Below are 23,385 nucleotides of genomic sequence, written 5' to 3' on the forward strand. Positions count from 1 at the left end.
AAGGCGAAAACAGTAATATACAGCCTTTCGAACTATATGAAGAACTTCAGCTTTTTAAAACTAATTCACTAGACTCTATCAATGACGCGAAACAACTCATCCAATACATTTTAGAAAATAATTTAGAAGAAATATATCCAAATGTTGATATTATAATTAGAATCAAGCTCACAGTTACGGTCAGCACAGCTTCCGCTGAGAGAAGCTACTCAAAGTTGAAATTGCTAAAAACCTATTTGAGAAGCACAATGAGCCAAGACAGACTATCCGCGTTATCAGGTCTGTCAATCGAAGCTGAAATAGCTGATAAAAGCCGAAAAGTTCGACTATTTTAATTTTTGTGTGTAATTATTTTTTGTCATCATTTTATTAACAATAAAACTCGTTAAACTCATAAATTATTTTATAATTTGGCTCACTTAATTTTACGGGTTTTTTCACTGCGAAGTAAAGATGCCTCGCGAAGTTGATGTCGCCGACGTACACATTTGGTCTAGCGCCGCCACTGGGCGGCATCATTGGGCCGCATAGAACCTCAATTATGCCTAAGCGTCATCGAAAATTTGGACCATCGGATGGAGGTGTGCCGCCAATAATTTCCTAAAAAAATTGTATTTTATTCAAAATGAATACCGGCCCTTGAAACTTAACCACCCTTTATAACGCAATTACACTATTACGTTTGAACTCCATCACAGAAAAAAAAATTCAGCAAAACTGAGACACAAACGCTTATGATGGCCTATAAACAATGTATTGAACTGTCATTAAAACAATTTTGACGTTGATGTCATGAGCTGTTTTACAGATACAAGCAGTGTGAAGTTGGTAACACTTTCATATCGTACCACACACATGCGTAACACATCTATGTACTAGTAAACAGATAACGACCGACGCATCTCAATAACTAGTATAAGTAGCACTAAGATTATGTAAACCAGTCAGTCTAAAGATGATAAATAAAGAGTGCACATTTCGGTGTAACCAAAAAATATCCTTTTTGCTCAAATATCACCAAATGATATCAACTTGCGGCTCAACCGTTTTTAAGTAATTTTTATAATTAAACGTGAAAATTATTAAAAAACTAGTTCCACGGGAAATAAGATTTCCAGCACTAACATTTGAAAAAAGTACATAAATAATTAATGAAAAGAAAAAAATGTTATAAAAAATTCAAACAACATAAAACGAACAAAAAAGCGACAATGCATCTTTTACTCAACACGTTTATCATCGGATGCAGAAATGAGCGCACAGGAAATAGTAAACCTGAGGGCACAAATAGCTGCTTTGACCACAACCCTGACTGAAACCAAAGAGAGGATGAATTCTCTTAAAACCAACGCAACAGTCACAGTCACAGATCAATACCAAGACTGTGCACCCAACATTGCTGATGCGTCGCAAATTAACTTGGAAATTTTTAAAATGCTACTAATATTCACAGGCGACACGAACCATTATAAATCGTGGAGAAAACGTGCCTGGACACACATGAAAAACATCAAGAATTACTCTACTACACCCACGTATTATACGGCGCTCTCGATCATTGGTTCCAAAATTTAAGGAGAGGCGGCCGATATTCTAATTAACCACAACACAAAATTTAATTTCTACTCCATAATTAACCGTCTTGATTATACCTTTGTGGACCAGAGACCCCTGTATGTGTTGCTCGAAGCAATGAAAATAATAAAACAAGAAAAAAGGACGTTTTCGGAGTTCCATAGTGAAGTTAGTAAATCGCTTAACCTTGCACTCACTAAAGTTGAGATGGATAGCTCAGGGAATCCGTCAGCCAAAAAAAAACCCAAACCAGGAAGCTGTGAGGACATTCATCACCCTCGGTCTCATTCTCAGCAAATACGGCACCCTCCATAGCCACAGTCCAAAGGACTTAGAAACCGCTTACGCTATCGCAAGAACTATACATCACGACGACGTGAACTTTCAGCTCGACTTTCCGCAATACAACCACAGACGTTACAATGCTTCGCCAAGTAGAAGATACGAGGAACCACAAAGGTACAGACCTAAAATGCAGGTGCAATACAACCAAACTGCATCCAGGCAAGAGTACCAACCAATGGAAATAGATCCTTCACAAAAATACACGAGATCCACAAACTATAATAGGACCCATTCCGCACCACAAAATAGCTATGACCGCCAGAGGCAAGGACTACATCCTAATAACCCATTTCGCGGAGAGCCTCGAAAAAGGGAACGACATCCTTCATCTCGCAATTTCAACATACAACAGAACGTATCACGAGTCAATGAAACACGAGACGAAGAAATACAATTACTTGCACCGGAAAATGACGAATATGAAACAGGCAGTGTTTTTTAGGCGTATGAACGATTTGCCTTGTCTGCAACGCAGGGATACAGGCAAACTTATCAACACCCTGATCGACAACGGAGTAACAAATAATTATATAAGTGAAAATTGCAAAACCGGTAAGCCTATGCCAATCAAGCCAGTTAAAGTAAAAACCCTTCATGGTTACTCAACGGTCGCTAAAAAAGGTACCGATGAACAAGGGAAACCTAAGCGCAGAATTCTCATAGACTTTCAGAAGATAAAGGCTCAAACTATCCCAGATAGATACCCCATACCTGATGTGTTTATGACCATACAGAATTTAGGTAATGCAAAGGTGTTTACTACTTTAGATTTAGAGTCGGGCTTCCATCAAATGCTTATTAATGACTATGACAGGGAAAAAGCGGCCTTTAGTATAAATGCAGCTAAGTACGAATTCCTTCGTATGCCGTTCGGCCTGAAAAATGCCCCATCCATTTTTCAAAGATGCTTGGATGATATCCTTAGACCATATATCGGGAAGTTCGCGTACGTTTATATAGACGATGTTCTCATTTATTCTTCCTCTCCCGTAGAACATACCGAACATATCCGCATAATAATAAACGCGCTTCACCAAGCGAACATGAAGATTTCCAACGAGAAATCTCACTTCTTCCAAGATTCTGTGGAATACTTAGGGCATATAATGAAATACAACAGGATCACAGTTGACCCTATTAATATACAAACTATTAAAGATTTTCCTATTCCCACAACACTGAAGGAACTCAGATCCTTCCTAGGTCTCACTAGTTACTATAGAAAAGGTATACAGGGTTTTGCAGCCATCGTCAAACCACTCACTACGTTCCTCAGAGGAGAGAATGGTTGCATATGAAAGAATCAAAGCGCAAAAATAAAAGTCACTTTAGAGAAACTTGCAATAGAAGCAGTGAATAAAATAAAAGAGGAACTGCAAGCCAAAGTTAAACTCTTCCAAACAAATTTTAACAAACCTCTCGAATTAACTACAGATGCCAGTAACTACTCTATAGGAGCCGTATTATCTCAAAACCAAAAACCCAAATCATTTATTTCACGAACATTCAGCCAAACAAAACAGAATTATTCTACGAATGAGAAAAAGTTACTCGCAATTGTTTGGTCACTACAGAAACTACGTAATTACTTGTATGGTATAGCTTATTTAACAATTTACACTGACCATCAATCTTTAATCTTCTCTATATCAGAAAAAAACCCCAATACAAAATTGAAAAGATGGGAAAATTGCATCTAAGAATACGGCGCAAAACTCGTTTACAAACCCGGACATCAGAACGTTGTCGCTGATGCACTTTCTCGCCAGCAAATAAACAACACTGTAAGCTCTGATGACTCCCAACGTTCAACACAAAGCTCCCCAATACAAACAGTCAAACGAGTAAAGCAACCACTAAACGCATTTACAAATCAAGTTATTGTAAGACCATCGATATATCCTCACAAAACATATTTTCTAACAGCCGACATACGATTTTTTTTAACACCAAAACTGAATTGCTAGACAGACTAAAATATATAATTAAACCAAAGGTAACTAATGCCCTGAAAATAGACGTGGGAATATTATTTTACGACGAAAATGATATTATCGACACATTTCCAACCATATCGATTGCAAATACTAGCGCAAAAATTGGTTGATGACATCACCGAAACCGAACAATAAAAACAAATCATACAAGACACACACAGACGAGCTCACAGAAACTACAAAAATAACGCACAGGAAATTTCACTCAAATATTTTATACATGAAGTACTGGACTGCGAAATTTGACTCGCAAACAAATATGAACGCCGACCAAATAAACAACCAATAGGTTCAGCACCAGTACCGAACAAGGTAGGCGAATACATACACTTAGAGTTATTTTTTTATGAGCAATAATATAGGGTTATTCAATAGGTGCGCTTCAACTTTTTTCCGATAGAGAGGGCGAACGACGCAATATTTCTTATTTTTCGCTTTTCATTTGTAAACTTCATTAGCATACATTTCATCATGGAACGCTACACACTTGAGCAACGATTGCAAATCGTGCAAATTTTTTATGAAAATAATCGTTCTGTTGCTGCTAGTTCACAGTCAACGTAGAACAATCTAAAGGACTTCCTTAGTTATCTAAGCTTATGACTAAGTTAGATCCGCCTGAAGATGAGGAAACAACAGACGTCTCTAGCTCAGAAAATAGCATCAATTTGTAGACAGCTGCAACAGAGGAACCTATTCGTAAACTGGACATAAGCAGACCCCCACAAAACCAAACAAGCTCATGGTGTAAAACTCAAACTACTATGAAGAAAAACAGGAAGACTTTAGAATGCAGAAAAGGCGTCAAAGACGATAGAGGATTGGGACTGATATCGAAATAGTTTCAATACTTTTAAGAGATAAGCAAAGAAGGCAAAGAAAGAATCCTGGATGAGGTTTTGTGAAGAATTGGAGAATACATCTGAGTTCTAAAGACTCAGCAAATGTCTCTGCAAGGAAACCTGCAAACCAAGCTGTTTGCAAAGACTGGATGGCAGCTTCACAGGGAAGGAAACATATGAATATCTTATGCAAACACAATTCCCTGGATGGCAAGAATGAAACAATATCCAAATCCAAAGTTCTAGCCCTTCTGGAATTCAGATAGATGAACTTGCAAAAGATATTATCGATGATACTAAGGTAACCTGGGCGGTAAATTCCTTCCAACCATACAAATCAGGAGGACTGGAAGTGGGGAATGTTACTAATCGCCGCTCACTTGGGAGTGGCCAGGACGATTCTTCTACATATGGTTCCCGCAGCTTACAACTTCCTTGAATAGCCCAAGTATTCTCGGTGTAGCTTCCGAACACCCGTTCGAGATTGAGAAGACGAAGTATCCCAGGAAAACTGGTTGTACGCTGGGTTTGGGACCCGCCACGTAAAAACTTGCGACGTCTACTACAGCTACCATGTAAAGGAGAGCAAATTCAGTGTTGGTTTTATATTCGAGCAGAGACTTCGTCGCCAAGTATTGTCGTTCACTCCGATAAACGAGCGTCTCGCAGTAATCCGCTTCAAAGCGCGATTTTTCAACATCTCGCACATTTGCACCCACGCCCCTATGGAAAAAAGGACGATGCGACCAGGGATTCCTTCTATGAGCTACTTCCGCCACGACATAAAAATCGTGGTTGGAGACTTCAAAGCCTGCGTGGGCACCGAGGGAATTTTTCGACTTACAATCGGAAAATCTAGCCTGAACAAAGAAACATCCGGTGAGGGACAGATTGTAGAGTACCTCCACTTCACTTCCAAATATTCCTAATACTCCAACTCAAATTAAGTAAACCACTTCAATTCACTCTACTTTCAATTTTAATGACATAATTCTTTTATTTCAATTTACTCCACTTTAATGACATAATTCTTTTTCAATTTCAATAACATAAACTCTTTGCCCTTTTCTTTGAAACCCGAAACATAAGTAAACACATGGCACACACCAAATGCACTTTTGTCACACGATACCCCACTCCAAAGCAAAGCCATAACTCACTGTGAAGTAAGCTAACCCCGAATAAAATTTAAGTCAACCTAAGCAGAATTTTATTTGTATAGTATTTTTAAGTGTTTACAACTTTGTTATTGATTTGTTACTTGCAACAAATGTTTGATTGTAATTATGTATATTGATGACAAGGCAAAAAGAAAGTATAAAAATAAAGCCATTCTATCAGAAGTCAGCTCAGTCAGCTCTAGCAGCTCACACAGCTCACTCCTAATAGTTGGAAGGCAGTCGTTTGCCCTAACTCTAAAAATTTTATTTTAAAGGAATCTTTAGTCGGCAGGTTTGCCCTAAAGCTCTTCCATAAGTTAATAGCTCCTTTACTTTGACGATCCTGTCTCACATACATGACGATTCAGCATTACTTAACATGGCGATCCTGCGGCGATCCTGCGGCGATCCTGCGGACGATCCTAAACGCTAAATAAATCATTAGTAAAAATGGCTGTCTGGGAAGGAAAGAAATACAAATTAGAAAAGAGTGAAAACTTCGACGAATACATGAAGGAATTGGTTGTCGGTATGGTTCTACGCAAAATGGGTAACAGTATCAGCCCCAACGTTGAACTGAAGAAGGATGGTGATAATTACTCTTTCACCACTACCTCAACCTTCAAGACAACTACGGTCAACTTCAAGCTGGGCGAGGAATTCGATGAAGAGACACTTGATGGTCGCACGGTGAAGAGCGTCTTCACTCTCGATGGCAACAAATTGGTGCAAGAACAGTAGGGTGACAAACCATCGACCATTATTCGTGAATTCACTAACTCCGAGCTAGTGACTACTCTCACCCTCAACGACGTGAAGTCCGTCAGAGTCTACAAGGCTGTATAAATGCGCAGTGCGCTACATGTGAAGTTCAAAACAACAGTAACAAAAAGCTAAAGTAATTTAAAATAAAAAATGCCACTTCTTGCAATAAAGTAATGATTGAAAAACTAACTATCATACAGCATACATTGTACTTTATATAACTACATATACATATATTATATATATTTTAGATTGTGAATATCCCAATTTTGTTTATGACTGATTATTTGCTGATTAATGCATAAAATAATGTAATTAAAAGTATGAAGTTGTTATTAGGTAACAATTAACTATTTTTATGTGATTAGGCGGCTAATTAAAGTGAAATAATTCTCAATATTATTAACGACGCGCATCAAACTGTTCACACATGCTATGATAAATATTGTTGAATAGAGATTTTTTGCTAATGCATTTAAATATATTAACATTTAATTTAAAATTTTTAATATATCATTGACAAATATAATATTTAAGCACAAAACAGGCATAAGAACAAATGTGACTTTTTGCATTCAGTTAAATAAACATAAAATTGAATATTCGTGCACCTTAATGAAAATAAAAAAAAAGTGTAGATTAGACTTAGATTAGGATTAGACTTGATTTGTCAGACTATGATTTCGAAATAGTCTACAAGCAAGGCAAAATGAACACAAATGCCGACGCATTATCACGAATAAAGATAGACTCAGACATACTAAAAAAAATTATACCAACGAATTGTGATGACAATAATAAAATGTTTGTAATAACAAGGGGAATGTCTGCCAAAAAAAACACCAGGGTAGACAAGGAGAACTACAACTCTCATTCGAAGTCAGGCCAACTTCACATTTGGGAATGTACGTCCGTAGCTGATATATGAAATATAAAAAGATTAAAATTTGTATACGAAGAAAAAATTAAAGGATCCGAAATACAGATAAATAAAAAAGGGGATATAATAGTCCGATATAGTGAGGAGCCTCTGAAATACGTTTCAATCATGGCGAAACTATCATCAATAGCGATTAAAAGAAATATAGAAAAGCTAGCGCTAGCAGAAGATAATTTATTAAAAGAAATGAATATTGAAGACTTTAAGAATGCATTCAACAAGTTACAAAGTGAAAGATTAGATCAAAAATTAAGACCCTTAAGAATAATTTTATATAAAGCCCCAAAACAAATTAATGACGAAGAAATAAAAAAAAAATTAATCTTTGAGTATCACAATTCAGCACTAGGAGGACATCTGGGTATAAGAAAAACTATCTTAAAATTAAAGCAAAAATACATATGGAAGAACATGAGAAAAATGATAAAACGATATATAAACAGTTGTAAAGAATGTACTCGAAACAAACAGACAAAGTACATAAAAGAAAAAATGACAATAACGGACACACCTAGTACAAGCTTTGAAAATTTAAGCATAGATACAGTAGGACCATTGATTATATCAAATGGTTTCCGATATATTTTAACGGTACAATGCGAACTGACAAAATACGTAATCTTATTCCCAATGACAACTAAAGAAGCAATTTCTATCGCAAAGACACTAGTAGAACAGGTAATACTAAAATACGGACCTTTTAAAACATTAAAATCTGATCGAGGTACAGAGTTTGCAAATGAATTAATGAAAAATATTTGCGAAATACTAAATATAAAGCAGACCTTTTCAGCACCCTATCACCATCAGACAATAACAGTTGAAAGAAGTCACAGAGTCCTAAATGAATTTCTGTTACACTTCGTAGAAAATCACGAATGGGACCAGTGGTTACCTTATTTTGCATTTGCTTTTAATACCACACCAAACATAGAGACGGAATTTTCACCGTACGAGTTAATATTCGGAAAACTTCCACGCTTACCGACTGACATAATCGAGGACAATCAACCAGTATATAACTTAAACAATTACGCAAATGAGATGAAACTTAGACTAAAAGAGTCACTTCTTAGGGCACAAGAACTGATAAAACTAACAAAACAAAAGAGAAAAGAACTATATGACAAGAACAGTAACACACCAGAACTAAAAGTAGGTGACTGGGTATTTGTAAAACTAGAAACTAGAAGAAAACAGCAAAGTCCATATCATGGCCCTTATCTCATAGTAGAGCGTAAAGGAGTCAATTCTGTATTACAAATTAACAATAAGCTTAAGGAATATCATAATAATACCCTTAAGAAATACAAAATCACCTAAAATATTATCATATTAAATAAATTTAAGAAAAATATACTATAAAACATAGAATTAAAAATAGATTTAGATATACTAAGAAACTTTTTAAGTCATAAAAATATTTTATTGAAAACCACTGTACTTACAAAATTTAAACAAATTTCTTAGCACAGTAATTTTCAATCTTAACCATAGGGGTGTAGAGTACCTCCACTTCACTTCCAAATATTCCTAATACTCCAACTCAAATTAAGTAAACCACTTCAATTCACTCTACTTTCAATTTTAATGACATAATTCTTTTATTTCAATTTACTCCACTTTAATGACATAATTCTTTTTCAATTTCAATAACATAAACTCTTTGCCCTTTTCTTTGAAACCCGAAACATAAGTAAACACATGGCACACACTAAATGCACTTTTGTCACACGATACCCCACTCCAAAGCAAAGCCATAACTCACTGTGAAGTAAGCTAACCCCGAATAAAATTTAAGTCAACCTAAGCAGAATTTTATTTGTATAGTATTTTTAAGTGTTTACAACTTTGTTATTGATTTGTTACTTGCAACAAATGTTTGATTGTAATTATGTATATTGATGACAAGGCAAAAAGAAAGTATAAAAATAAAGCCATTCTATCAGAAGTCAGCTCAGTCAGCTCTAGCAGCTCACACAGCTCACTCCTAATAGTTGGAAGGCAGTCGTTTGCCCTAACTCTAAAAATCTTCTTTTTATTTTAAAGGAATCTTTAGTCGGCAGGTTTGCCCTAAAGCTCTTCCGTGAATTAGTAATTCTTTTATTTCGATGATCCTGTTTCGCTCATTTACATGACGATCTCTGATACTATCATTATAAGTACACTACTTCGCTTGTACTTTACAAGATGCTGATCGAGTTCGCCGGGGCCCGAAACATGGTAGCCTGCAGCACCAGGTTCCAGCATAAGACGATAAAAAAAGGAATATGGCTGTCTCCTGATCGAAAAACGCGAAACCAAATTAATCATGTTGTGATAGATGGAATACACGCTTTTAATGTTTTAGAACACTAAAGAACAACAAAGCCGAGAGAGCCGACGGACCGCCAGCTGTGATATTCAAACATGGTGGCGAGGAGCTGGTAAGGTGCATGCTTCAACTTTAGTGCAGAATATGGTCAGATAAAAGTATGCCTGTTGATTGGACATTGACGTCATCGGCCTTAATAACCGCGCTATTAATTCTCCTTTTTCAAACTGGATAAAGAGGCAAAGAGTATGGATCTGATGGTGAACGAGGACAAAATGAAGTACCTCCTGTCATCAAACAAACAATCGGCGCACTCGCGTATTGGCGCCGACGTCACTGTTTAAAGTTATGATTTGGAGATTGTAAAAGACTTCATTTATTTAGTAACCAGCATTAACAACGATAAAAATGACAGCCTTAAAGTCCAAAGAAGAATCTCTGTTGCCAAGAACTGCTACTTTGAACTAAGAAGGCTACTTAGTAGTAAACTCCTCTCTCGACGAACAAAACTAACACTCTATTAGGCTCTCATCATGCCTGTCCTCGCGTATGGCGCAGAAACTTGGACGATGACAACATCCGATGAGGCGTCCCTTGGAGTGTTTAAGAAAAAAAATCTGCTGAAGAACTTTGGTTCTTTGCACGTTGGCGACGGCAAGTATTGCAGGCGATGGAGCAATGAGCTTAATGAGCTTTACAATGACATAGACATAATGCAGCGAATACAGATCCAACGGCTACATTGGCTGGGCCATGTCGTCCGAATGGATACAAACGCTCCGGCTCTGAATGTATTCGATGCTGTACCAGCTGGTGGTAGCAGAGGGGGAGGCATTTCCCGCGTTGGAGAAGAACTCGGCTTTACTTGGTGTGTCCAACTGGCGCCGGTTAGCACGAGAAGGAAACGACTGGGGCACTTTGTTAAACTCGAACAAAATCGCATAAGCGGTTATCGCGCCAATTAAAAAGAAGCAGAAAAGATCTTTAGGGAAAGCCTATCTTCAGGGTATATCCCTAACTAATGGAAAAGAGCTAGGCGGTCTTTCTTCCCAAAGCAGGGAAACCGGTCCATATGACTTCAATTATTTTAGACCAATTACTCTATCTTCGTTTTTGCTGAAAACATTAGAAAGACATATTGATTTACATGTCAATAGCACTCTTAATACTGAGAACTTCAACAATGTATAGGGTGGGCGATGTAAAATTTGCTTTTTGAATCGGCTATAAAAAAAAAAAACTAATCAATATTTTTTCAAACTTTTTTTTTTTATTTTAAAGATTGAACATTGTCATTTATGAATAAAAAATAATGTTGCTCAATTGACTGCTACGACTGACTTTACAGTAGGCCATTCGATCAACCCAACATTTTCGATTGTTTGGGCTCCAATTTCATGAATGGCAACTTTGATTTCTTGTTTTAAAGCATTAATCGTCTCGGGATGGTTCGCATAGCATTTGTCCTTAACGGCTCCCCACAAAAATTAGTCCAACGGACTTAAATCACAGCTCCGAGGTGGCCAATTGATATCGGAATTTCGGCTGATTATTCGGTTTTCAAAAACGGTAGCCAAAAGTTCGAGTGTAACTTTGCCAGTGTGACAAGTTGCACCGTGCTGTTCAAACCAAATGTCATCCATGTCATCCTCTTCAATTTTTGGAAACAAAAACTCGTTGAGAATGTCACGGTAACGCTCGCCATTTACTGTAAACTCTCTAAGTGGGCGACCTCAAAAGGTCTGATGGTTAGTCCAGCCAAACCGGACTAATTCTGTTTACTAGAAGGTACAAGATACCGAGTTTTCAGTTTGTGCAGTAACCCTATCAAATGAAGCCAAGTATCTTGGCATAATTCTGGACTCAAAACTTTATTGGAAAAAGAACACCGAGCAACTGGTAAAGAAAGCTTTTAATGCGCACTTTATGTGTAAGAGGACATTTGGAAAGAATGAGGTCTGAAACCGTAAGAGGACCAAAGAATCTCATAACGGTCCAACGATTAGGTTGCGTAGGAATAAGACTTGCGCTCCGATCTATCCCTCAGGTGGCACTGGAAGTGTTTCCACCCGTTGCCATATATGTTAAGGGTATAGCGGCCATATCTACTTCCAGGATCAAACCAAGCGTGCTAAAAGAAAACACGCACGGTCATGCATGAATTCTACTATCTGTAGAACACTTGCAAGATGCATTTGGTTTTCAAGATATATATAAGACTGTAAAATAAGAAAGAAAAGGATTGGCATGCCAGTTTTACCCCACATCCATTAAGATTCTGCTGAGGAGTAATCTTATGGACTCTCTTAGTTATGTTGTTAGAGGTGATCCAATTTTTGATACAATTTTTCACCCCTAAGTCTAGTAACGCCCGTTGGATAGCATCAGTCCTTACGTTATTAAATGCGCCTTTTATGTCTATAAAAGCTGGCATGGTATACTGTCTATTATTCGGATTACCTCGTGAAGCACTGTCTCCGTAGATTGGCGAAGCAAGCGTATTGTGCAGTTGATGTACTAGTGCTCTCCAGCGAGCTTCTAATGTGTAAAGGCTGTTCAAAAGTTTTTAAAAGAAGGACTAAAGACTAATTGGTCTAAAGTAATTGTATGAAGACGACAAGTTTCCAGCTGTTTGGAATATAACCTAGGCTCAGACATGCTTTGAAAATTTCCATTAGCTATGGTAGAATATTACCAAGAGTTTCCTGTAACATATTAGGAAAGATCCCGGCTGCCAAACTCACCTAATAGGCACGGGTCGCATCACACCTTGGGTTGAGGGAGTTTTTTTAAGCAACTTTACATTTTCGACCTGTGTGATTCTTGGGAGATGTTCTCCTACCACTCATATCTGGGAGGCGTTCCTCTATCCACCATCTTGTGACGCGTCGCCTAGGGATAACAGGTTACCCCGAGGGAGAATGGGTGTACATCACAATAACTTCTGAAGGAGCCGTGGAGGTGAAGGAAAAATTGAGTGGGTACTACACATCCTCTGCGAATGCCCTGAACTTAAAAGAAGCCGTGCCAAATATCTTGACGATTCTTTCTTTGAAGGCCTGGGAAATTTGCAAAGTATCTCACTGGACGGACAATTACCTTCTCTTTTCTTAGACAAAGAACCTCGCTAAGCTAACCAGCTCATTCGTGACGTTATCTCAGTAGTTAAAGATTAAATAACTTCTTAACTTTATGGCAGATAGACCCATGGTCTATGCATTACTAATTAATAACTCCTTTTGAATTTCATAATTTTTTAAATAAATAATCTTTTAATTTGTATAATTTCCTATTAACCTCGAAATTTACAGATGGGTACCTGGTTTCATTTCATTTTAAATTTTCCTTGTAAAGTTTTATTTAATACATTTTAATATTATATTAACACAGAGGTGGGAATTGAATACTAAATATATGACTGAATACATTTGTCATTTTCAATAAAATCAGATAATAATAATACCTTTTTTTTTGTAGTCAGGAGGTGTACACACCAATGGTATGTGGGACAAGCTAGTGGAAGCACTATAACATTCCTCCTTCTTGGCTGATTTCCATTCTGGAACCGCGTTAGCACTTCTTCAAGGGGAGTCGCGTTTATGTCTATTAACATAACAGGTTCCTGCGTCCAGGCTCTGCTCCTTACGCCATCGATAGTATTCACGCCTCCAACTGCCTTCGAAAGCGGTTGTGGGAGGAATGAAACATCGGAGAATGTATAGGGTTTTTCAGTAAGAGCGCTTCAACTTTTGAACTTTTTTGAATAAAACACAAACGGTTTGACTTTTTTAACTAATTTTTTTTTATTATCGAGTTTGAACATATACATTTAAGTATGAAATTCGATTTCTTTTGCATGACCACCGCGTGCACGTTTTACGAAGTCCAATCGTTGAACCCAATTTTCGACCACTCTTTTGCATAAATCGGCCGAAATTCCAGCAATTTCGCGTTCAATATTGGCTCTGAGCTCACAAATCGTCGCCGGCTTGTTACTGTAGACCAATGACTTCACATAACCCCAAAACGGGACGGCTTGTTAAATGGACCGTAAAATGGCCGTAATGCTCTTAAAGTAGCAGCAACAGAACGATTATTTTCATAAAAAATTTGCACGATTTGCAATCGTTGCTCAAGTGTGTAGCGTTCCATGATGAAATGTATACTAATGAAGTTTACAAATGACAAGCGAAAAATAAAAAATATTGCGTCGTTCGCCCTCCCTATCGGAAAAAAGTTGAAGCGCACCTATTGAACAACCCTATACAATAGTCCGATACTCACAAACAATTGTCTTGTCTTCAGTTTTGTACTGTTGTGAGTGTTTGACTAACCGTCTGTATCGGGCATAGGTTCATATCAGATCATCAACAAACCTTAATAATAAAAGGAATATATTGTAATATAGTTTATAAGGTTTTGTTTATCTATTTTTCCTCCTTCGTTTTTTTACTCAAAACTGTCAAATTATGACTTAGCTGAATTAAGTACATAACGTAAAAAATAATCTGGCCGGCCTTGCTACCTATTAAATACTTTAATAGTATTAAATACTTAACCTATCTGTGTGCTTCTGCTGCTGATGTCGCTGTTGTTCCTGCAGTTGCAACTGCTGCTGCCGTTTCTGTGCTTTCCTCGCCCAATCGATGTGGTTAAGCCTTGTTACGACTGTAGCCGCGAACGTTTTTACGGCGTCCCATTTAGTGATGGTCGAGCACATGTCCTGGACAAATCTTGTGTCGGATAGCAGATGCTTAAATACCTTCTCCAGTGCTCGTCGTTCTTTACTGCGTTTGCCGTGGCAGGTCACATGTTCTGCGCTCTTGACTGTATTCGAGCAAATTGGGCAAAAAGGGCTATCGGCCTGCTGGGAACGGTGTAGATATTCCACGAAACAGCCGTGTCCGGTGAGTATCTGAGTTAGGTATTAGTCAATATCACCATATTTCCTATTCATCCACATTTCAAAGGTTGGTATGAGTTTGTAAGTCCACCGGCCTTTGGTTGAATCATCCCATCTTTTTCGCCATTCGGCCATCGATCGCGTTCTTTCTACCGCCTTTTCCGCTACGGTCGGTTTCACTCCTTTTACTTCATACTTACTTGTTGGTGATACAACTCCTTCATATAGATGTCCACTGGACACTGTTCTAGTAACAACGCATATTGCGTTGTCTGATACCGTTTTATAAGCGCATGCAGTACGTAGTGCGCTCCGTCTGTGGGTACGAACAACCTCACGCATATGGCTATATTTGGAATCAACTCATATCGGCGCTACATATAACACGATTACAAATCATATGAGTCGCCTCCTCTTTCCTTGCAGAATTCATGGCGAACATCCCCGACAGCCGCTACTTTACAATTAACTGCTGCCGAATGATGCTTAAAGCTTATCCTCGTGTCGAGCATGACTCCGAGATACTTAATCGCCTCCTGTGAGAGTATTTGGTGTCCACCAACCGCGATCTTCATAATCCTGTTTTGCTTCCGTGGGCTTATAAGCACGGCCTCTGTTTTCTGAGCTGTCAGCTCCAAGGAAGTTTCACTTTTACGACCTCGTCGTGCTCGAAGTTCCAAAGAGTTAGCTCCATGACCGATCTCTGCAGGACCCCACCAGCGACTTCATACTTTTTTGTCCATTATCAGTATCGTACTGTAGGATACGATGGCTGAAATATCATGGCTTCTGATGATGCGCAACAAATAACGTGGCACCTTCAAAAGGCTTAGGACTAGCAGTGTCTTAGACCATTTAGCCGAACTAAAACCATTTTTTAAGTCCACTGTGATGATTGCGCAATATTTCATGGAGTTGCTTTGCCCGCTGATAGCTTTCCGAGCTATGTTTGGGACTATTCGGATAGCATCCTCGGTTGACCTTGCTCGAGGGAAACCAAACTGTTTACCAGAGAGTTCGCTGGGTCTATCTAAATTCTCCCTCAGGCAATCGTATATGATACGTTTAAAAATTTTCACTACTGTATCCAACATTCACTGTATGCGGATGGTTGGTCAGGTTGCTTGCCTGGTTTAAGTAGCAGCACCAAGCGTTGCAATTTCCGTCGTTTCGGGAAGGTTCCATCAGCCAGGCAATCACTGTATAGGATGGCGAAAGTGTGGGGTTTTGCCCGTACCATAGTTTTAAGTGCAATGTTCGGAGCTCCATCTGGGCCAGGCGCTTGCAATTTTTTACACGTTTTAGTGTGTTTACCACTGCGTCCGGTGTCACCGGTGGCACGTTTGCAATTGCATCCAAGTCATATTCTTCGACGCTTGCTTCACCCTGTGGGAGAAAGAGCGCTAATACTATTTGTTGCAATAATTGTGGACACTTGCGCTGCGGTGCTCTAGGCTCTTTCAGCCTTTTTCAGATCAGATATTCCAAGTTTGGCATATATTCAGTCTGATTGCGTCGCAATTAGCATGAAATTTGCGGAGAGGAGAACGCATAATAGCCTCAAGAGTGTTGGTGAGGGTAGAAGGCAGCGCTCCTGTAATAAGTATGGTTTCTTCCCTTTCCATTTTGTTCTAGAACACCATTTTTTCCAATGTTGGCCCCGAAACAGTGACCCAATAGAAAAGAAGTCTTGAAAGCAAGTATTTTATAATTGTTTTTGTGGCGTTGACATTTGTCCACCCTCCTTGGTCCAGCTATATATGTAGAGAGCGGTTTGTAACAGTTCGGTCAGAACTTAAAGATGTTTTCCTGACGCCGTCGATGGCATTACAGCCCGAATTTTTCCCATTTAGAGTATTTACAGAGTCGGGGGGAGAGGATGAAACCCTGATCCACGCCTTGGCTGCATGCCTAGTAATAAAAACTAAACGTAGTGTTGCTTCTTCTTGACCACGCTAACTTCGACTGTCCTCTAGCCATCGATGGGTATTCCTTCGTTGCCAAGTTTGATAAGCTACAGAGTTTCCTGCGGCTTGTACGGTTTGAAATTTGAGCCACAATATTGGTACTAGGCCACATCTGCTCCACACAAGAGACGGCTTCTTTGTAAATCTTGACCGCGCCCTCAAGATAGGGACGGTTTAGGACCGATTTCCGGTTATACTTAGATATGTATACCGCCAGGTGCCTCCTGTTGATATTTAATTATCTATATATATAAAAATTAAGCCGAAAAAAAGTGTGCATTTGTCTCCGGTAATCTCAGCAACGCGTGTAAGGAAAACAATGAAAGTTTGTTGGTGTTGCTTTGGCAAAGGTTTCTGTGAAGTTTGGTTGAAGATAACGCGTGTGTGTGCGGTGCGTCAGTTAAGTGTGTGTGTTTTTGCTATTTGCCGCACGTATTTTTTGTACCGCACAAAGCATTCATTAGAATTGAATACATTTTGGTCGTGAGTGTCTGGGCCGATTATTATGAAATTTGGTATATACATATATATATTTTTCCACGGTGAAGGTTAGTATAACATGCTTATTGATTCCACTCGCCACCAGGTGGCGCTGCCGAAGGCCAAAACGAGGACCCCGGTAACCCTAGGATGTGTTTTTACATTGTGGGTATCAAATCAAAGCTACTGATGAGTGCTTTAATACAGAGTATTTTTAAGATCTCTGAGTGACCAGGGTCTCGAGATATAGCCGAAAAGGTGGACCGAGTTACCCTTGGATGTGTTTGTACAATATGGGTATCAGATGGAAGCTGTTGATGAAAGCTTTTAAGTGAAGTAATTTTTACTGCCCGTTTCCGGGATAAAGAAAGGAGATGGAGCTGGAGGTGGAAGAGGAAAAGGAATAGCTACAGGAAGAGGAAGACCACTTATTATTAAAAATTAAAAAAAAAATTCTAAAAAAATTGTAAAATGTTACATATATGTTTATTATGTAAACGTTAATCTGAAGTCAGTTATAGTGAAAAATTCATTGTATCATTGCCGGCGTGATTGGTGATCGCTTGCTTAATTTTTTGCAGAAAGGTTATGCTAATATGAGATATTACCTATATCATTCATATATTTACGTATTACCTATGTACTCACAAATATACGGTTGAAGCAAATAATATATATGTCAGTTTTTTTACTTCGCCTGGAAAAGTTTATATTATATAAATTTAAGAAGAGTAAATACAACTTATTTTATATCAGACTTCACGCAAAAAAGTCATTTGCACCTGAACACATAGCTGGGTTAAAGCGGGGGGGAATAGAACAGTTCTCTTCTCCTTCTCCGCTTTTTCGCACACGTAATTGTATGGGATCAGCACACGATGGCACATAAAAAGTCACTGGAAGCGCTTGATAGGACATTACGAGATTTACGTAGTAAAAATGCAATGTTTGGTCGTGCCTTAGTGCTGCTGGCAGGTGATTTTAGACAAACACTGCCTGTTATTCCTCGAGCAACTGTAGCAGATGAATCGGTTGCATGTTTGAAATCATCATATTTGTGGAGACATGTTCAAACACTCAAACTAATTACAAATGTACGTGTTCTAATGCAAAATGATCCATCAGCTGCTGAATTTTCACAGCAATTATTGGATATTGGAAATGGCAAAGTTCCTGTCGATAATTTAACTGGCTTAATAACTTTACACCCAAACTTTTGTCAAATAAGTCAAACGAAAGAACAGTTAATTCAAAGTATTTTCCCAAATTTGCCTCAAAATTACAAAAATCATGATTGGCTTAGTGAACGAGCCATCATGGCTGGCAAAAATAAGGATGTGAATGAAATGAATGCGGCTATTTTGGCTAACATACCAAGTCCAGAACAAACATATCGGTCCGTTGACACTGTTACAAATCAAGATGATATTGTAAGTTATCCTACTGAATTTTTGAATTCCCTTGATTTACCTGGATTACCGCCACACATGCTAAACTTGAAAATAGGAGCACCGATTATTATGTTGAGAAACATAAATCAACCACGACTATGTAATGGCACTCGATTAACAGTTAAGAGATTGATGAATAACGTCATTGAAGCAACAATTTTGAACGGAATATACTCTGGTGAAGACATTTTAATACCGCGAATACCAATGATACCATCGGATATGCCGTTTGAATTCAAACGTCTTCAATTTCCTTTTCGCCTTGCATTCGCGATTACTATTAATAAGTCACAAGGCCAAACTTTATCAATTTGTGGTATTGATTTAGAATACCCATGTTTTTCTCATGGCTAACTTTATGTTTCATGCTCAAGAGTTGGTAAGCCATCGGTATTGTTCATTTATTCAACAACGGATGGAAAAACGAAGAATATTGTATACCAAAGAGCATTACAATAAAAAAAAAGTAACAAAGTAAATCACATCAAACGTTTTTTAATTGCTACTACTATTTAAAACTTCTTTCATTACTATTCATGCGCGAGAATTTTTATAAAATACACACAGTATTTTTCGGCTTAATTTAATTAATTAATCTAGATTTTTTTAAAGACGACCAGCGGAACGGGCGGATTTTCGCTAGTTTATTATAAATATATATTAATTATGAATAATTTTATCACACTACGAAATGCCCTAGTAGCTAGGATAATGGGCCCAAAATACTAACAGGTTTTTACTAATTATAAACAAAGAGAAGAGGGACGTATTATCAGAAAGAAAAAACGAGAGGCCGAAATACGTGAGTGCGAGGAGCTTGAGATCCTGCCCGATTGAAATAACGCCCGAAAACTGTACCAGAAAATTCGGCGGCTTACAGAAGGTTTTAAATCAGGGGCGTTTTCCTGAATGAACAAAGACGGAGCTCTGGTGGCTGACATTAAAAATGTGCTTAAATTATGGAAAGAGCACTTCTCGAACTTGTTAAATAGTGACAACTACGCATGTCACAGAGCATATGAATATCCCGATACCCCATCGTTACTCTACCCGACCATGACGAGGGGACAATTGCGATAACGAGGCTAAAGAACAACAAAGCTGAGAGAGCCGACGGACCGCTGGCTGTGCTATTCCAACATGGTGGCGAGGAGCTGGTAAGGTACGTGCATCAGCTCTAGTGCAAAATATGGTCGGATAAAAGCATGCAATCCATATGAGGGGTGACCCTGCAATTTTTTTCAATTACCCTGGGATTGGTCTTCTAAACATCTAAGATTGTAGCTAGTGTATAGTGTGAAAGGCTGAAGCCCACCATCATCGAACTGATTGGTGACTTTAGACCTGGAAAATCCTGAATCGATCAGATATTCACAATACGTCACGTCTTGGAAAAGACCCATGAAAGAAGAATCGACACACACCTTCTCTTTGCCGACTTCCAAGATGCATTTTACAGTACCAAAAGGAGTTGCTGATATGCAGCGATGTCTGAATTTGGAATCCCCGCAAAACTAATGCGGCTATGTAAAATGACGTTGCCCAATTCTAGCAGCGGCGTAAGAATTGGGAAGGCCCTCTTCGATACGTTTGATACCAAACGAGGTTTCAGAGCGAGTCGCTATCGTGTGACTTCTTCAGCTTGATGCTGGAAAATATCGTGTGAGCCGCAAAACTGAATCGCTCGGGCACAATTGATATCATCAGCTTTAAGGGGGGCAGCTCCACCAAACAACGAGTTTTTGAATCATATTTTTGCGAAAAATTGAGACTATTTATTATCTTAAAATAAATTACATATTAATATTCATGTTTAAATTAATAATACAAAGACTTTTTTGAAATAAAAAAGGAAACAAAATGGTGGCGCTACCGCTGCTCAAAGTTAGGTCTTTTAATTTACGTCGTGGAATGTACAGCCTCCTGTAATCAACTGAAATTAACCATAAAAAATGTCTTACTTAAATAAGTTTTTCCGCCTTGCACTTATATATACCTATATATATGTATATATATATATAATTGGCGCGTACACTCTTTTTGGGTGTTTGGCCGAGCTCCTCCTCCTATTTGTGGTGTGCGTCTTGATATTTTTCCACAAATGGAGGGACCTACAGTTGCAAGCCGACTCCGAACGGCAGATATTTTTTATAAGGAGCTTTTTCATGGCAGAAATACACTCGAAGGATTGCCATTCATTGCCTGCTGAGGGGCGACCGCTATTAGAAAAATCTGTTTGTTAATTTTGGTGTTTCAGCGAGATTCGAACCGACGTTCTCTCTGTGAATTCCGAATGGTAGTCACGCACCAACCCATTCAGCTACGGCGGCCGCCTTGCACTTACTTATTAAAAAAAAAAACAACAAAATGAAAATTTGAAGTGAAAAATAAAAAATGTATCTTTTTTTAAACAAATTAATTAAAACAATATTTTTAGTGATAACTTATATAAGATTTGGGGTACATGCTAAGGCCAATATGTTAGAGAGTATTGTTGTAAGATTTTTAGTTGATATATTGATTACTTTTTGTTTTATAGTCGACAGCACGGAAAAAACGTATTTCGAGAAAAACACGATTAAAGTTTTCATTCTTACTCATCTTTCGTTCGACGCTCATCACTTCACTGACTTTTAGGGAACTTTTTAGACTTTCTATTAAGTTTAAAACGTCCTCTGGATGACTTGTTTCGTAAAACTAAGAGTACACCATGTATTTAGTGGCTCACCAGAACAAATTGCTGAAAAAGAGTCATTCCGACAGAAGCGACTTGAGGAACATAGCGCATTAGGCAAAGAGAGTTGGAAACAGGGAAAGAAATAGAGAAATAAAGGAATCGGGCAATGAACGAAGAGATAGAGGAAGAGAATGAGATCAAAGGCATAATCGATCCAGTAATCGCCGTTTTCGTAGTCGTAATCAACGTTGTTAGTAAACAATTATTGTTATTGTATACACAAATTATCATTACATCGTCGCTGCATTTGAAATTTATTCTTTTTCAACACATGCAACAGCGGATGCATGCTGAAATAAATTTCATTTTGCATCGTTCTGAAGTTAAATGAATTTTTAAAGGAAATAAAAAGCAATTGGTGCTGGAGGAGCTGCCCTTCCTAACAACCGCACTGTTAGTTCTGCATTTTTAAAACTAGATAAAGAAGCAAAGCGAATAGGTCTGGCGGTGAACAAGAACAAAACGAAGTATCTCCTGTCATCAAACAAACAGTCGGCACATTCGCGTATCGGCACCCACGTCACTGTTGAAATTAATGATTTGGAGATTGTAAAAGACTTCGTTTACTTAGGAACCAGCATTAACAACGATAAAAATGTCAGCCTTGAAATCCAACGAAGAATCTCTCTTGCCAAGAAGTGCTACTTTGGACTAAGTACTCTCTCTAAGGACTCTCTCGACGAACAAAAGTAACACTCTACAAGGCCCGTCCTAACGTATGGCGCAGAAGCTTGGACGATGACAACATCCGATGAGGCATTCCCCGGACTATTTAAGAAAAAAATTCTGCGGAAGAACTTTGGTTCTTTGCATGTTGGTGACGGTGAGTATCGTAGGCGATGGAGCAATGAGTTGTATAAGCTTTACGACAACATAGACATAGCGCAGCGGATAAAAAGCCAGCGGCTTCGTTGGCTGGTTCATAGGTTCGAGTGGATACGATGCGGTACCAGCTGATGGTGGTAGAGCAAGGCCTCCTCTGCATTGGAAAGATCAGAAGGACTTGGCTTCATTTGGTGAGTCCAACTGGTGCAGGTTGGCACGAGAGAGATATGGCTGATCCGCTCTTTTAAATTCGGCCAAAATCTCGTAAGCGGTTATCGCGCCTTCTTCAAGAAGAAGGAGAAGAAATCTTTAAAGATAATTATGAAGCATAAATTAGTCCAATTTCATATAAATATAAAATCATAAATTCCTGACATATTTTATAGAGAAATCTATTTTAATAAATCTGAAGGTTTCTTGCCTGTTAACGTTGTTTCTGCTGTTTTTGGACATGATACAGTCGTCTAGTATGTGAATAATGGAGAGTGGGCAGCTACACGTTGAGGAAATTGGTTCAGGTATTCCTTTAAGAAGGTGGTGGTGAGTGATATTTCCATGCCCTAGTCGAATTCGGCTGAAAATTTTTGTCCGCTGCAGTGTTGCTCCTGTTACAAGAATTGCTTTTAGTCGTTCTGGCTTTATGGATTTATAGCTATGTTGGTATGTAATCCAATTCTTCCTTACAGATTAGTAATACGAATCGACTATCCTAAGAATGTCGGTTTTAAGGAAAGAATATATACATAAAGTAGGCATTTTGCTGATGTTTTTTGCTGTTTTATCAGTGTTTTTGATGCCAATAATTTCGCTGTGGCCAGGGACCCACATAATTTTTTGTTTTTGCCATTTGCTGGGACAATTTATTTTGAGCCGTTTCAATTCAAGATTCTCTGCTGTTCGCGTTTGAAAAAGCTGCGATAGCAAATTTACTATCTGTGCAGATTATTCATACATTTTCCCTTAGTTGATGAGCCGTCAGTGTAAATAAAGCTGCAGCCTTTGGCATTCCAACAGTTCTTGACGGCTAAGGATAGTATTTGGTAAACAAGATTAGAGGTGTTTTGTTTTTAATACATGAGTAGGC

The 23,385-nt window shown here is 38.3% G+C and overlaps 2 pseudogenes; both read left to right on the forward strand.

Annotated features, from left to right (window-relative positions):
• Nucleotides 1-1,692: 1,692 nt before the first annotated feature.
• On the forward strand, nucleotides 1,693-2,362 carry LOC129251257 (uncharacterized; annotated as a pseudogene).
• A 3,986-nt stretch (nucleotides 2,363-6,348) lies between these two features.
• On the forward strand, nucleotides 6,349-7,101 carry LOC129251337 (probable fatty acid-binding protein; annotated as a pseudogene).
• The last annotated feature ends 16,284 nt before the right edge of the window (nucleotides 7,102-23,385 follow it).

The sequence above is a fragment of the Anastrepha obliqua genome, unplaced genomic scaffold (assembly GCF_027943255.1).
Source record: "Anastrepha obliqua isolate idAnaObli1 unplaced genomic scaffold, idAnaObli1_1.0 ptg000012l, whole genome shotgun sequence".
Lineage (NCBI taxonomy): Eukaryota > Metazoa > Arthropoda > Insecta > Diptera > Tephritidae > Anastrepha > Anastrepha obliqua.